Source organism: Myotis daubentonii, chromosome 6 (assembly GCF_963259705.1).
Source record: "Myotis daubentonii chromosome 6, mMyoDau2.1, whole genome shotgun sequence".
In the NCBI taxonomy this organism is placed as follows: Eukaryota; Metazoa; Chordata; class Mammalia; order Chiroptera; family Vespertilionidae; genus Myotis; species Myotis daubentonii.
This window is the reverse complement of record NC_081845.1, coordinates 88,063,992-88,079,295: the sequence shown is the minus strand read 5'-3', so window position 1 is coordinate 88,079,295 and position 15,304 is coordinate 88,063,992.

The following is a 15,304-nucleotide window of genomic DNA, read 5'->3' as shown; positions in this document are numbered from 1 at the left end:
AAAACACTGCTTAAAATATTAATTTTATTTAAAGTATTTCATTAGAACATTGAGAAAGTGATATATTTCTTTGTTTAAAGAACAAACATTGCCCTGGTCAGTTTGGCTCAGTGGATGGAGTGTCGGCCTGTGGACTGAAGGGTCTCAGGTTCAATTTCCGTTTGGAAGGCATGTACCTGGGTTGCAGGCTCCATCCCCGGCACTGGTTGGGGCATGTGTGGGAGGTAACCAATTAATGTGTCTTTTTCACATCAATGTTTCTCTCTCTGTCTCTCCCCCTCCTTTCAACTCTCTCAAAAAATCAATGAAAAAAATATCCTTGGGTGAGAATTTAAAAAACAAAAACCAAACCTTCTCATGAGTAGTTGGAACAGCACTTACCTTCTCGTCATGTAAATAAAGAGTAAACATCTTCCAACTCTAGTTTTTTTTCATCTCACAATTAAGAGCAGATGTCTTTTCTATCTTTTCTACGTTTGAATCAGCTTCCAGCAGTTTTATCCTGTGCACCTTCAGTGACATAAAATATCTCCAGGAGTTCCTTTAATGTGAAGTGCAGGCCCTCCAGTTCCTCTGGGGCATCTTCGTCCCTTCCATCACAACCGCTTCCCTCATTAATGCTGATCGATTGTCCCTCACTAAGCTCCTCTGGCAGCAGGCCACAGTCTCTGAGTGGCTCGTGTCCACACTCCCACGGCCAGCTGTTTCCCCCATCACGCCCTCTGCAGTCGAATGATTGGAATTTCACTTCCAGCATTATCAATCTTTTGTGTGTTTGCTGTGCCTTTATCGCTGTTGGCCAATGTCCTCTCTAGGTGATCCAGTTTTGCAAAATGCCATGTGGTTTATCACCAGGAGACAGAGAACAGCACGACGACCTGCTCTGCTGTCTGTACGTGACCTGGAAATCTGCAAAAGGACCAGGCACCACAGACTGAGAGATGTGACATGGCTGGTCACTGGCTGTGATGCATGGCAGTTGTGCATGGGGGATTTGTGGAATAAAGAGCTGGCATCTAATTTTGTGCCTTGTGCAATTACTCATAGGCAATACACCATGGTGACTGAAACTTGAACTGTGCTTTTGGGGGTACCTAAGCCATGACAATGGAAACTCATATATATCTCTAATAAAAGGGTAATATGCTAATTAGGGCAGACATCTTCCGGATGTCCATACAGATAAAGCCACAGAGACTGCTAGGGCCTAGGGCCGGCACCACGCGGGAGGGACATGCGGGTCCAGAGCCACATCCCCTTTTGCAATATAAATTGTGTACATATGTATACACAGGTATTTATTTAGGAAGTGTGCAGAGCAATGGCTGCCTGCACTTTATTCTACACTAGAGGCCCAGTGCACAAATTTGTGCACAGGTGGGGTCCCTTGGAGTGGCCTGTGGAGATCAGGCCCCAGCTCATGCCCCCAGCCTCACAGCCCTGCAGCCCCTCCTGGCACCCCACTTTGGCCTGGCTCCGCCCCCTCACCTTCTCCACCATCCCGCTGTGGTCCTGCTCTTGTCAGGGCCCATCAGGGCTGGCAAGATCTCCACTGCCAGCGCCACATCGCCAACACCCACCATGTTCCGCGCTGCCCCCTGGTGGTCAGCACACATTATAGTGAGCGGTCGAACTCCCAGTTGAACGACTGCCCAAGGGGACAATTTGCATATTAGGCTTTTATCATATAGGATATGTATGTCTCCCATAGCAATATATGGAATTGTCTTTCATTCTTTTAAATTTCATCTAAATATGTCTCTTCTTCCAACTCTGTTTTTCCTCTTGTTTATTAGAATATTTGTGTGGACCTGCCCTTGATGAGGCCAGAGCCAGGAGCTCTGCTTGGCCCATCAGCTGAGCAGCTCCCCAATCATAAGGCCTAACCTCCCCTTCACCTGAGTTCCCAGAGGCCCCTGGCAGCGCTGAGGAAAGTGGCTGGGATGGACTGCGAGTAGTTCGGATGAGAGTCATACTCCGACGGCTGGGGAAAGCCGCTGAGGGCAGGTCCTGTCCCAGAGAGCATGTTGCAGCCCCGGCAGGCCCTGGGGTGGCAGCGGCAGGCTTGTCATCCCCCCCCATTCCTGCCCTTTAGAGTTCAATTGATTTTAATAGCATCCGATTTTCTCAAGTGCCAGAGAGAGACAGGTTACAAAGCGAGTGTAATTACTGCCTCCCTTTCCTTCTGGATTCCCAGATGGACATTAAAGTCATTTCATCTGACACTTGGGTCCCAGCCCCAGGAGAGGTAACTAGGGAAACGGTATTGGGCCGAGAGCCATTAAACCCATAAGCTTCCCATTTTGCTATTCTTATGAGGGATGGGACAGGAAGTCTTTGCCCACTTCTGGTATCTATGGATGAGAGAGGGAGAGAGAGAGAGAGAGAGGCAGAGAGAGAGAGAGGATTTGTGATGCAAGTGAGTGCGCATTTAGATATGCCTATGTGTGTGGGGGGGTGCCCCCAAAGAGATGTGATTATGGGATGTGGGCCATGTAGGTGTGTGTGTCCTCCGTGTTGGGCACACTGTGTGTCTGCAGTGAGCAGTACTAACGAGCTCGCCAATCCGGCAGTGCTCCGTGTGGCTGTGCAGTGGGTGTGCCCCTCATTCCACTGGTAGGTCCCTCCCCGTTCCTGCTGTCCTTTTAGGAGAAACCAGCTGCAGCCCCTACCGTGTGTGAGCAGGTGTGTGAGTAGTCCGTGTACCTACTGTTCTCAGTGTGTGTGTGTGAGTGTGTGTGTGTGTGTGTGTGTGTGTGTGTGTGATGTAAATGGGTGTCCATGAGCGTGTGAGTGTGTATTTTCATCTAAAGCTCAATCCTACTGCCGGATGTCAGCCTTCCCGCCTTTGGAAACAGCCTCAGATGGGGGTCCCTATGCACCCCTCTCGTCCCTGCACCTCCCGGGCTTGGCTGTGTCCCCTCCCGGGCTCAGGCTGCACAATGCTGTCCCTTCCTCTTCACCCCGGCAGCCTCCTCAGCAGGGGAGGGGCAGCCCCAAGCACACAGGAAACTTCCCACATCACGTGGACCGTCCCCAAGCTCGGACGTGGGGCCTGCGGACTGGGGAGCAGCTCAGGAGAGCTTTAACAGAAAATAAACACTCCCTTCTCCAGCGTGTATTACACACGCACGTGTGCACATATGTGTGCTTGTGTGTGCAGGCCCACTGCCGGTGCCGGGACCGTGTGAGGCAGCGTGGTTAACCAGGGTTCCTTTCTGGTGACTGGTTCCGGGCCCTGGCCAGCCCTCCTGCCTCTGGGACGTGTCTACTCAGCCAGGACGAGGACAGGGAACAAACAGAACTGTGTGGGCCTTTGAACTCGGTTGGCTGATGCCAGGCTTAGTGCACGTGCCAAACTCTGAGGAAGTGACCGCGGGCAGACACCAGCCAGGCGGGAGTTACACAGGCCGGAGCATCTGGAGCTGCATGAGGAGGTGGGACCTGCCAGGCACATCGTACGCTAGAAGATGCAAAGGCTTTTCCCTGGGGAGCCAACCAGGATGCCAGGAGAAGGCTGGCATGACATAACCAACACCTGCAAGCCAATGTAAACTTCACCGCACCTTCACTCGGCCAGCGGTGCGAATCCACATGCATCCCTGTGGCACCCCGAGGGAGCCCGCCTCTGTGCGTCCACTCGGCATCCAGGAGCATCGAATGTGTGCCAGGCACCGTGCCAGGCCCTGGAGGGTACAGACAAGGAGAGGAAGCTTTTACAGATGGGGAACAGGGCCTCCGAGAGGCTGACCGAACAAGGTCAGGGCCCAGGTAGTCAGGACTGAAACCCAGGTCAGCCCAGCTCCAAATGCTCCATCCTCTGCATGGCCCTGGGGTGGGAAGGTGACTGAGAGGATGGGGTGCTGGGCTGACTGGGGGGTCATGCAGGTGAGGCTGAATGGATGGGTATATGTGGGCTGAGGGGACAAAGAACGGGCCTGCAGGTTTCCTGAAAGACACCTGAGCTCCTGAGAAATGCCGAGCCGCCAGGGCAGAGCAGGGGTGCCATGGCCGAGTCCCCTCGCTGCAGGCGCCATCCCCAAGGCATCCGTAATCAGCCCTGCCGCCCGCCCTGGGTCCGAATCCAGGAACGCACTTACAGGTCATCCTTGTCCTCTGAGTGCCATTAATGGTCCCATAAATCACATCTCCTGATGGCCAGCAGGGCTTCCCAACTCTAAAACGCCTTTTTATTTTAAAAACAGATTCTTAAAGTCATCTCTTGATGAGAAAATTATTCATGCTGACATTTCAAAAGGGGGTGGAGGGGGTGTTCCTGGGGGTCCCCAGCTGTGCAGGGGCTGGGCTGCCTCCAGACAGCGGACAGCAGCCCTTCCTCTCAGAAACCTCACGGAGCCCGGGCTGCTGGAAGTCTGGGCCATCTCTGGGCTTAACCGCGTGTGCAGCTTTCATTTTCACTTCATTCATGCCATGGCTGCCAAGTGGCCCTCTCTACCCCCCACCTGTCTCCAGGTTGGCATTCCCAGCAGCCCCCTGGGCAGCCCAACACAACTGCTCCTCGGTAGCTTAAGTGTAACTGAAGTGTTAACCCCCTCCAAACCGTTATTCCTCCTTTGGTCCCCACGCCCTCCCCGCCCCCCACCACCATGGCATCAAATTCATTCAACAACAGGTACTAAGCACCCACCTCCCACAGCACCATGGGTGGGGCCTGGGGAGAGACGTGGGCCTGCCTGGATGGAATCTAATATCCTCCCATGACTGTCCTTCCAGGTAGTTCACAAGAAACCCAGGAATCGTGTGACATGTCCCCTCCCTCCCCAGCCTTCGGGTCCTCTCAGCCTCAGCTCCATGATGTGAATCTGCCCTCACCCCTCTCCACCCCACCCTGGTGCAGCCCTGGCCGCTGAAATTGGTTACCGGGCCCTCGCGGGTCTTCCTGCCTCACGTCTGCCTCCCTTCAGCTTTGGAGGCCTCCAGGATTGTTCTAACTCCCATGGTGGCCAAGGTCTTCGGGATGAAGCCAGCCTCCTTCCCCTGCCGACGTCTGAGCCACCACATTCTAGACCCGTCACCGACATCCCACTGCTCCCTACGCAGCACACAGCGCTGCCCACGCACCACGGGGCTGCTCTGTGCACCGAGCCTGCCGAGCCTGTGCCTTCACCTGTGTGATTTCCTCCAGGAGACAGTCCTTCATCCCTCCCCCACGCCCCACCCTCCCACACACTCGCCCTGCCATCAGCCTCTCCCGCTGGATGAAATCCACCCACCCTCCAGGCTCTACGCTAAAGCCGGCCTCTACCAGCGCCCTCCCTGGCCCCCAGGGAGAAGCAGCCCATTTCTAGGTCTTCTCCACAGGCTTTCCTCTCACCTGTCCCAGCACCTGTCTCGCTTCATCCTGAATGACACCAAGTTCTGCTCATGACCCATCCCCAATACTGAGGATAACAGTTGTCGCAATAACTAGCGTTGACTGACTGGCTGACAGCTGTGCCAATCACTTGACATGTCGTCTCTCATTCAGTTCTCAAAAGGGCCCTCTGAAGTGGTTGTATGTTCTCTGTTTCACAAGGAAGAAGCAGCACACGTAACCATCTGCCCCAGGTTACCCAGGTGCTCTCACCCCGAAGCCCGCACCCCTTGCTGCTTCCACGGACGCCTGCTGGAGCCTAAGAGGTCTGAGAGGGACACGGGCTCTGACACTGCTGCCCCCCCTCATCCTCCAACACAAAGCATTGACTAGGAGTGACAGGTCAATGGGCTAAAGTGTTGAGGGAAGGGGAAGAGGGACCTAGAGAGGGACCCTTGGGTAGAGGTGGAGAGAGAGTCCGGGGCTCCCTGAACAGCACCCTCCTTTCTCTAGCACCTCACTTTCTCCCCCTAAATGGTATCCCTTTTCCCTCCTATAGTCCTTTCCCAGGGCCATGGTAACAATCGCCCGCCAGCTAGGTGGCTTCACACAATGGGAACGAGTTCTCTCTGGGTCCTGGAGGCCGGGGTCTGGAACTAAGGTGCTGCCAGGACCGCCCTCCCTCAGAGGCTCCTTCCTGGCCCTCCCAGCTCCCGGGGCTCCAGGGCTCCTTGGCTCGCGGTTGCATCACTCCCATCTCACTTCCGTGGTCACAGGGCTCTTCCCTCTGGCTCTAGCTTCTCCTCTTCTCATCAGGACACCCATTCAGCCCACCCCCCTGGCCTCACCTTGCACTACTACACCTGCAAAGACCCTCTTCCCATGAAGGTCACATTCACAGTCTGGAGGTTGGGGCTTCAGCATAACTTTTAGGGGACACAGTTCTACTCATCAGATCGTAACACATAAGAATAAAAGGCTTAATAGCACCCAGGGCTGCCATCATCGCTATGGAGGTAGAAGCCCCTGGGTTGTGACAGGCTCCACGAAGCTCTGCTTGCTGAGTGGACACCTGCCACGCGATGAGTCCCTGGTTCTCTAGCGTGTTTAACTCATGTCATTGGAGACACAGGAGCTGACAGCTGGGGATGAAGACAGAGAGAGTGAGCAAGAAGACAGCAGTGAGCGATGGTGGCTCCAGCCTGGTGAGCGCACAGGTGGCATGGCCACTATGACAGCTGCTCATCAGACCTGCCCAGGTGTTTGCAGTTCTGTCCCCACTAGAGGCCCTGTGTCCTGGTGCTCTTGACCCTTTCCAGTTTTGGGGTGGCCAGTGGTGACTGCACCATCCCCCTCCCTCTCCAAGCAGGGAAACCATGTTGTCCAAAGCAAGGTTTGCCCACCCTGTGTCATCCGTCACTTCTCCACTGACTGCCTCGGTTTACCCTTCCGTCAAATTAGTAAATGAAGGAGACGTGAATTTAAAATGCCCAGGAGCTCTAGCTGCTGCCAGAGCTGCGGGGTTTGCTCTCTGCGGGTCCTGGCTGCTGTGTCTGGCTTCTGCACCGAACTGCAAACCTCCGCGCATTTTCCTAGGGAACCAGAGGAAAACTGCGGATGGGATGCTGACTACAAAACAGGACCAGTGCTGGATTATGTCCTTAAATAACAGCAAACTGGTGAGGTTGTTATTACTATTAACCTTGTTATATAAACAAAGGAACTGGGGCCAGGGAAGTTCAAGTCCCTAGTCTGCCATGCTCCTAAGTGGTGGGTGAGTCTGTGATGCGAGGCATCGGCCTTCGGCCACAGGTGCTGTGTCTAGGCCACCATGTCAGCCTTTATCGGGCAGCTCAGGCGGCCTCAGAAATGCACAGTGCTATTCAGGCTTGGGGGGCAGGGGGTCACGGAGGGAGGGATGGCCAGAGCAATAGCAACAGGATTGCTCCGTGGGCCGGTAATGTTTGTGGGTTCTCTGCTTCGGCCTTTTGGGGTGAGCTGGCTTAGCCATGCTCAGCAGGCTGTCAGGAAGCCATTCTCCCAGCCCAGTCCTGACTTATGTCTCCCTCGGGGGTGCTGCAGCCACAGGCTGGCCCCATGCTTCCACATCAGTCTCTTGGGTCTCAGTTGCTGCCCAACAGGGATCCCGGAGCAGAGCAAACAGACTTACCTGGACTGTTCTCAGGCTCAGGAAGACTGAGGCTGGGAGTCATTCCCAGCTTCTGGCTCACAATGGCATCCTCCTGCCTCCAAGGTGGAGGGGCCTGAGCAGAACCTTGCTGGGAGCTGGTGAGGGGAGCCTGGCCGAGGGCAGGAGCACCTGGAGGGAGGGACAGCTGAGGGAAGGAGGTGGGAGCTCTCCACAAGCTGTTTCCCCCACAGAGCAGACTCTTGCCTGGGGTCTAGGCAAACAGGGGGCTCTCAACTGTGGGATTTCTCAGGGGAACAGGCAGAACCCCCGTGTTTAAAGGAATGGGCCCCAGAAAGGAAGATAAAGTCCAGACAGGCTTCTGTCTGAAATGTAATGTAAATCTAAGCGGCTCCTAAAAAAGAAGGAGAGAGCGCAGCCATGGCCTTGATGAAATGGACACTGAATAAAGCCAGGGCCAGCCCAGACCTAGGCTCAGTTGGGAGGAGGAGAGAGGTGCTCATTCCTTCCTCCTTGGGCCATGGGCACTGCACTGCTTGGCCTCCTGCTCTGATCAACTCCTGGGAAATGGCAATCGCTCCTGTTTAACCAATAGACCGGGTGCCTCCAACTCTGTGCCCGTCCTTGAGCAAGCCAGAGCACAGAGGCCCTTCTCTCCCCTCCCCACATGCTCTCTCCCTCTCTTCCTTGTGTTTCCTTTGTGAGGACTCAGGGCAAAGGCAGGACGCCACCATTCTCAGATCAACAAGAGCATATTGTCATCACCCCGAGCAGGGGCCCTCTGTTCACATTCCCTACCACCCTGACCACCACAGGCCACCACTGTCTCCTTTGGGGCTCACCCTGAAGTCATATCTGTGTGTTTATGACCTTTTAATTTGCACATATGGTGCTGCACTGGAGACCCCATGCAAGGTGCTGGCCCCGTGCCCTTGACCTCAGTGCTGTGGGGCCCGTCCACTGCATCCATGAATGTGGGGCCATGATCTTCCATGCCATCTGCAGCATTGCCTGGTTAATGTGTTCCCAGAAAGGAGCCCTTCATGCTGGCCTTTGACTCACCTCTGAAGGTGAGTGATGGTGATGGTGACCTCGTCTCTGACAGGGTTGCTCCTTGGGGCCAGGCTGGGGAGAAGGAAGAGCTTTAAGGATAAGTCAGAGGAGGCTGAGCTCTTGGCTGGGCAGAGAAACTTCTGAGCAGCCCCTCAAGAGTGCTCCTCCCTCACCTCCCAGCACCTGCCCCTCCCTGCTTCCTCTGCCCTTGCTGTTCTTCCAGGTCCCAGCTGAGTCCTTTGATGCCATCGCACACCCGGGATTCTGCCCTGGAATTGGCTCACCCTCCTCAGACTGAGGGCCAGAGCCCCACCCTGGGGTCTCAGGTGTGCCTCTACCACTAAGTTCCTGGACCAGCCAGACCTGGCATCCAGGTTGCTGGCCAGCAGCCCTGGAGGGACCAGCTGTGGGGATAGACTTCTCAAAGTGCCGAAAGGGCCTTTGTAATAGCCCAAACCAGAAGCAACTCAAATCAACATCAGCAGTAGAAGGAGTAAGCTTATTGTAGTATGTTTCTACCGTGGAATACTATATAGTAATGAAAAAGAATAAATAAAAACAACATCATGAATTAATTTCACATGCCTTGTAGTGAGCGAAGGAAACCAGACATAAAGGTGTACCTCCAGTGCTATTCCATTTGTAAGAAGTTTAAAATCAGGCAAAATTAGTCAACCAGTATTAAGTTATGGACAATTTTATTTGATCTATACACACCCTTCAAAGTGTAAACACACACACACACACACACACACACACAGCATACACACTGTCATACACACTCTGGGCTATTTTGAAGCCAGTTCTGAACATAACATCGTTTCACCCATAAACATGTATCAGGCATAGACTAGTCCACGGTAATAGAAGTCAGAATAGTGGTTACCGTTGGGGGAAAGGGTTGACAGAGATGGGGCACAAGGGAGTCTTCTGGTGTTCTAGAAATGTTCTCCAGGATAAAGTTATGGGGGTAACTTGATATATGTAAAAATTCAATGAACATTTGGATAGACATTTCTCAAAAAAAGACATACAAATGGCCGATAAAATAAGCACATGAAATGATACACAGCCTCATTAGTCATTAGGGAAATGTAAATTAGAAACACAAAGAAATATCACTTCACTCCCCGTGTGTCTGTGTGTGTGTGTGTGTGTGTGTGCGTGCGCATGCACGTGCATGTGTGTGTTATGTGCCATTGAGTCAGCTCCAACTCTCCAACTCCTAGCGACTCTATGAATGAGTGACCCACATGCCCTGTCCTCCATAGCCCTGCTCAGCCCCTGTAGACTCTGGCCTACGGCTTTGTTTATGAAGTCAACCCATCTCATATTTGGTCTTCCTCTTTCCCTACTGCCTCCTGTTTTTCCCAGCATGACTGTCTTTTCCAAAGAACCCTGCCTTTTTGTGATATGCCCAGAGCAGTACAGCATCGGTTTAGTCATTTTTGCCTCCAGTATTGTTTAGGCTTCATCTGTCCTAGGACCCACTTGATCATCTTTCTGCAAGTCCAGAGTATCTGTAAAGCTCTCCTCCAACATCATATTTCAAGTGAATTAATGTTTTTCCTACCAGCTTTCTATTCAACCTTCAGATCCATACACAGTAATTGGGAATATGAGGGTGTGGACGATCCTAGGTGAACTTTCCTAATTCTTCCATTGCCGCCCTTCCAAGGGTGGCTATAACTAAGAACTCTGACAATAACAGGCATTGGCTAAGATGTGGAGACATTGGCGCCCTCATATAATTCTGGGGATTGTAAAATGGCACAGCCACTTTGGAAACAGTTTGGCAGTTCCTCAAGATGTTAAAGATAGAGTTGCCATAGGACCCAGAAACCCCACTCGTAGGTATTTGCTCAAGATTAAAAACATATGTCCACACAAAAACCAGTACATGGATATTCATAGTAGCATTGTTCGGAATAGCCACCGTGTGGAAACAACCCAAATGTCCATACACTGATGAACGGATGTGCAAAATGGGGTATATCCACACAATGGAATGTTATTCAACAATAAAAAGAAAGTGCTACAGGATGGCTGAACTTTGAAAAACATCATGCTAAGTGAGAGAAGCCAGACACAAAAGGTCACATATTGTGTGATTCCATTTATATGAAATGTCCAGAACTGGCAAACCCATTGAGACAGAAAGTAGCTTAATGGTCGCCAGGGGCGAAGGGCGGGAAGAACAGGGAGTGAGTGCTAATGGTCCCAGGGTGTCTTTGGGGATGATAAAATGTTCTGAAATAGATAGTGGCAATGGTTGCACACTGAGAATATATTAAAAACTGAAACTTCAAAACTGTGAATGTTGTAGAATGTGAATTATAGCTCAATAAAGCCGTCACAAAAAATTCACTGACTTGTACACTTAAGATGTTGTATGTTACCATATGTTATACACAAGTAAATAAATAAGTTTATCTAAAAGCAAACTTTTTAAAAAATCACTGCTAAGAGTAAAAACCGTGCAACACAGAACAAGACCCATAACGGGCTGCTATTTGTGTAGACTCATACTCATGCAAGCCAACGCTGCCTTACTATAAGGATTCATGCTCACTTAAGGATAACATCCTAGATTGTCCCTTGGGAAATCCTAATTCCTGTCTCTGATTTGAGTCCTCCCCTAGACCCTAAATGTGGGTCGCTGGCCCCAATTCCTACCAGACCCCGCCTGAACTCGTTCCCCGGGGCTGAACCCGCTGTCTATGAGTGGAGCACCCAGGATGCCCCCTTGTTTCTTAATTGAACCTCCTCTTGGGATGCCTTTCACCAAATCCCACTCTCCTGGTATGTAGGGTTGTCCTGACCTCCCATGAAACCCACACACCCTCCAGGCGTGCTGACCAGGACTCCCTGCTCTCTTCCAGGGCTCTCCTTCTGTGTTGGGTCAGTTTCCCAGGCAGACTTCCAGCCTGAGGATGTGTCTCCGCCCCCTGGGTGATGCCCAGCACCCAGCGTAATGGCTGCCCCAGTCTGCCAGTGCCCGGGCACAGATGCCAGGAATCAGGAGGACTGACAGGGCATCCATCTTGCCACACAATGCAGTAGACCCTGTCTTAGGAGCATTTGAAATGACAAACACAGGCACTTGTCTTACCAAGCGAATGGACTGGTAATGAGCGATCCCCTAGGCTGTCCAGATATTGATTTATCCAGAGCAGCCCTGAGAGGCTCTTCACTGTGGTGTAGAAGGTGCTGAAGACTTGTGTGCAATTACCGTGCGTATTGGGTGAGCCTCTTAGCTGCGGATAGCAAAGTCCTCTGTAGGCAGTGAAACAGAGGACGGTGCGGAAGGATGGAGAGAGCCCGCAGAAGCCTCAGAGCTGCTGGAACAGCCTACGCTTCTGTCCCAGTCAGCAAGCCGCCAGCGCCCTGGCCACAGAGCCAGGCAGCAAAAGGCCGTCACACCCCTCATCTGATCGCTCATTAACTCAGTCCCCAATCAAAGCCTCCATGGCGTCTAATTTGAACTCATATTAGAGGCCAGCTATAGGGTAACCCACCATCCAGTTTATCCATAACTTGGGGGTGGAGGTCCCGAAATGAAAAACTTTCAGTGCTAACAAGAAAAGCCCCAGGCAGCGCTAAGTGGTTTGGCTCCGTGGATAGAGCGTCGGCCTGCGGACTCAAGGGTCCCAGGTTCGATTCTGGTCAAGGGCATGTACCTTGGTTGCAGGCACATCCCCAGTTGGGGGTGTGCAGGAGGCAGCTGATCGATGTTTCTCTCTCATCGATGTTTCTAATTCTCTATCCTTCTCCCTTCCTCTCTGTAAAAAGTCAATAAAATATATATAAAGAAAAAAGAAAATCCCAGGCAGACAGGGACACGTTGGTGACCCTTGGTAGAAATGTGTGGTGTTTGGATTCTTTGTTACCAAGGTATGAAATTGACAAAATGCAAAGGAGAGGGCCGATGACTGGGGACAGCTACATGACAGGTCATCTCTAAACTGCATGAAAAATAAAATAACAAGTTACAATCGCCGTGTATGAGTATTGACTATAGGCATGTGCTCGCAAAGTGCTGTGCTGTTACTACTGTGATTGTTTTGTTATTATTATCTCATTTAACTTCCCCACAGAGACATGAAAGCGTATCACTTGTCCAACGCTGGCTGTCGTAGGCCCCGCTCTTCTTACATTGTTGTGGGAAAGACGGGCAATAAACAAAGACCAAGTACGTAAATGGGAGCGTGTGGCAGTGTAATGAAGAAGAGAACAGGACAAGGCCTTCGCCCGCAGTGACGGAGCAGGGACAGCTGCTTTAGCTAGGGTGGTCAGAGAGGCGCTTCTTCCTTTTAAAACAAGTGAAGATACTTTTTATTAAATGTGTTGGGTGACATTGGTTAACAGCATAGAAGTTCCGAGCGTACAATTCTGTAACACATCATCCGTATACTGCACTCTGTGCTCCCCACCCAAAGCCGCGTGCAGGGAAAGCGTTTCTGAGGAGGTGACATTTGAGCTGAGATGAGAGCGACGAGAAGGAGCCAGACGCACTGCCATCTGTGCGAAGGGTGGTCTAGCCGGAGGACAGCGGGTGCAATAGCCTGGAGGTGGGAGCGGGGCTCTGCACACTCAGGGGACAGAGCGGAGCTCAAAGTGGCTGCAGCAGAGCGAGTGGCAGTGGGGAGGGCGAGGAAACGAGACTGAAGTCTGGTAGCTTGTGGGAAGGAGCACGGATTTCATTTTAAGATCAATGGGAAGCTAGTGGAGGGTTGTAAGCAGGGGGATGGTATGATTTGATTTTCATCTTTTATCCAAGGGCACAAAGCTGGTGAATGAGAATTGAAATCTGAAGCCAGATATATATCACTACAGAGCCCTGTTCTCCGCTACTGGGCAAGCTGGCTCCCTCCACCAGTAATAAGCAAGTGCCCGGTCTATTTCTGTCCCCACATGTTCGTTTTGTGTGTGTGTGTGTGTGTGTGTGTGTGTGTGTTTCTCTGTCTACAGCAATGGTTCTGCACCAGGGCGATTTTGTCCTCCAGCGGACAATGGGCTATTCCTGGAGACATTTTCTATTGCTACAACTTGAGGGGGGAGGTGCTGCCGGCCTCTAGGGGCTGCTAGCATCTAGTGCAGTGATGGTGAATCTATGACACACGTGTCAGAGGTGACACGTGAACTCATTTTTTTGGTTGATTTCTCTTTGTTAAGTGGCATTTAAATAAATATCAAAAATATAAGTCTTTGTTTTACTATGGTTGCAAATATCACAAAATTTCTATATGTGACACGGCACCAGAGTTAAGTTAGGGTTTTTCAAAATGCTGACACGCTGAGCTCAAAAGGTTCGCCATCACTGATCTAGTGGGTAGAGGGCAGGGTTTCTGCTACACACCCTGCAATGCACAGGGCAGCCCCCACAACAAAGCAGTATGCAGCTCAAAATGTCAGCGCTGCTCCACAGCAAACAGCAGTCATTTTCTCGTGTGTACAATGGTGGGTCAACTCAAATGCAACCCGAGGCGCCTTCCAACTGTCTCAACTTGTGTTCTCTGCTTGGGAGCCAGTTCTTCAAAGCGGGCAGCATGCCTCCTGCATGCTGGAAGAGGTCACACCAACTTGTCCAAGGTCACATGGCTAATGAACTGTGGAACCAGGAGTCAAATTCGGGTCCATCTGACGGCAGAGCCCCCATTCTTACCCCTTGTATTAGCTTCCGGGGTTGCCATGGCAAAATACCTGAAGCAGGGTGGCTTAAACAACGGAAGTGTTTTGTCTCACAGCCCTGGAGGCCGGAACCAAGATCAGGTGTGGGCCGGCTGGGTCCTCTGGCGGCTCTGAGGGAGTCTGCTTCAGGCCCCTCTCTGGCTCCCGGTGGTCTGCTGGCAACCTCTGGGGCTCCTGGGCTGGTAGACACGCCAGCCCCATCTCTGCCTTCATCTTCACACACATGCTCCCTGGTGCGTGTTTCTGTGCCCAAACCTCCCCTTTCCATTAAGACACAGGTCACATTGGCTGAGGGCCACCCTGATGACCTCATCATAACTAATTACATTTGCAACAGCTCTATCTCCATATGCTGTGGGTACCTGTTCTTCATGCCCGATTTTATCCTGTGAGCTTGTCCACTGCACCCTGGACAGAGCATCCATTAGCTCACATCCCCCTTCCCCCATTGGCCCTACCGGTCAGGGTCAGGCAGTGGATACGGCTGGGTTGCGGCCAGAGGGCAAGGACTGCGTAGGATGGGCAAAGTCCGGGAGAAGGCCTCGGTGGAGGAGCGTGGGCCCGAGGTCCACCTTCATCACTGAGACTCACTCATCCAATCCAATTTTTTTTTTTGAAAAAAGTATTATGGAAATAAAACACTGCCAAAAATCTTTCTAAAACTGCAAGTGCATGCCATGAGCAGTCTGGGCTTATAAAGAACAAATTATGCCAGACACACTTGATTGTGCCTTTGAGGGAACTAAGAAATTAAGGGATGGGAAGAATGAGAGAGAGGCAATACATCTTGATTTTAATACAGCAATTGATACATTGTCTTGTGCTATTGTCCCTGCGAAATTAATTCAAATGGGCTCAGTGAGGAGAACTGTCCCTGGGGGTGAAAGCCAGTGGAAAGATAAACAAACAAATAATGATTAAAGGAGAAAACAAAAGCCCACAGCCCTGAGGAAGGGAAAGGGGGAGGGTACTGGGAGGGAGGGGAAGGCCTGGCTTTTGTGCCAGACTCTGAAATGTGTGGTCAAGATCTGGGGGTGTGGGGGGAGGGGCAGCGGAGATAAGGGGTTGACCAGTAGCCTTCCAGACAGTGGGGATAC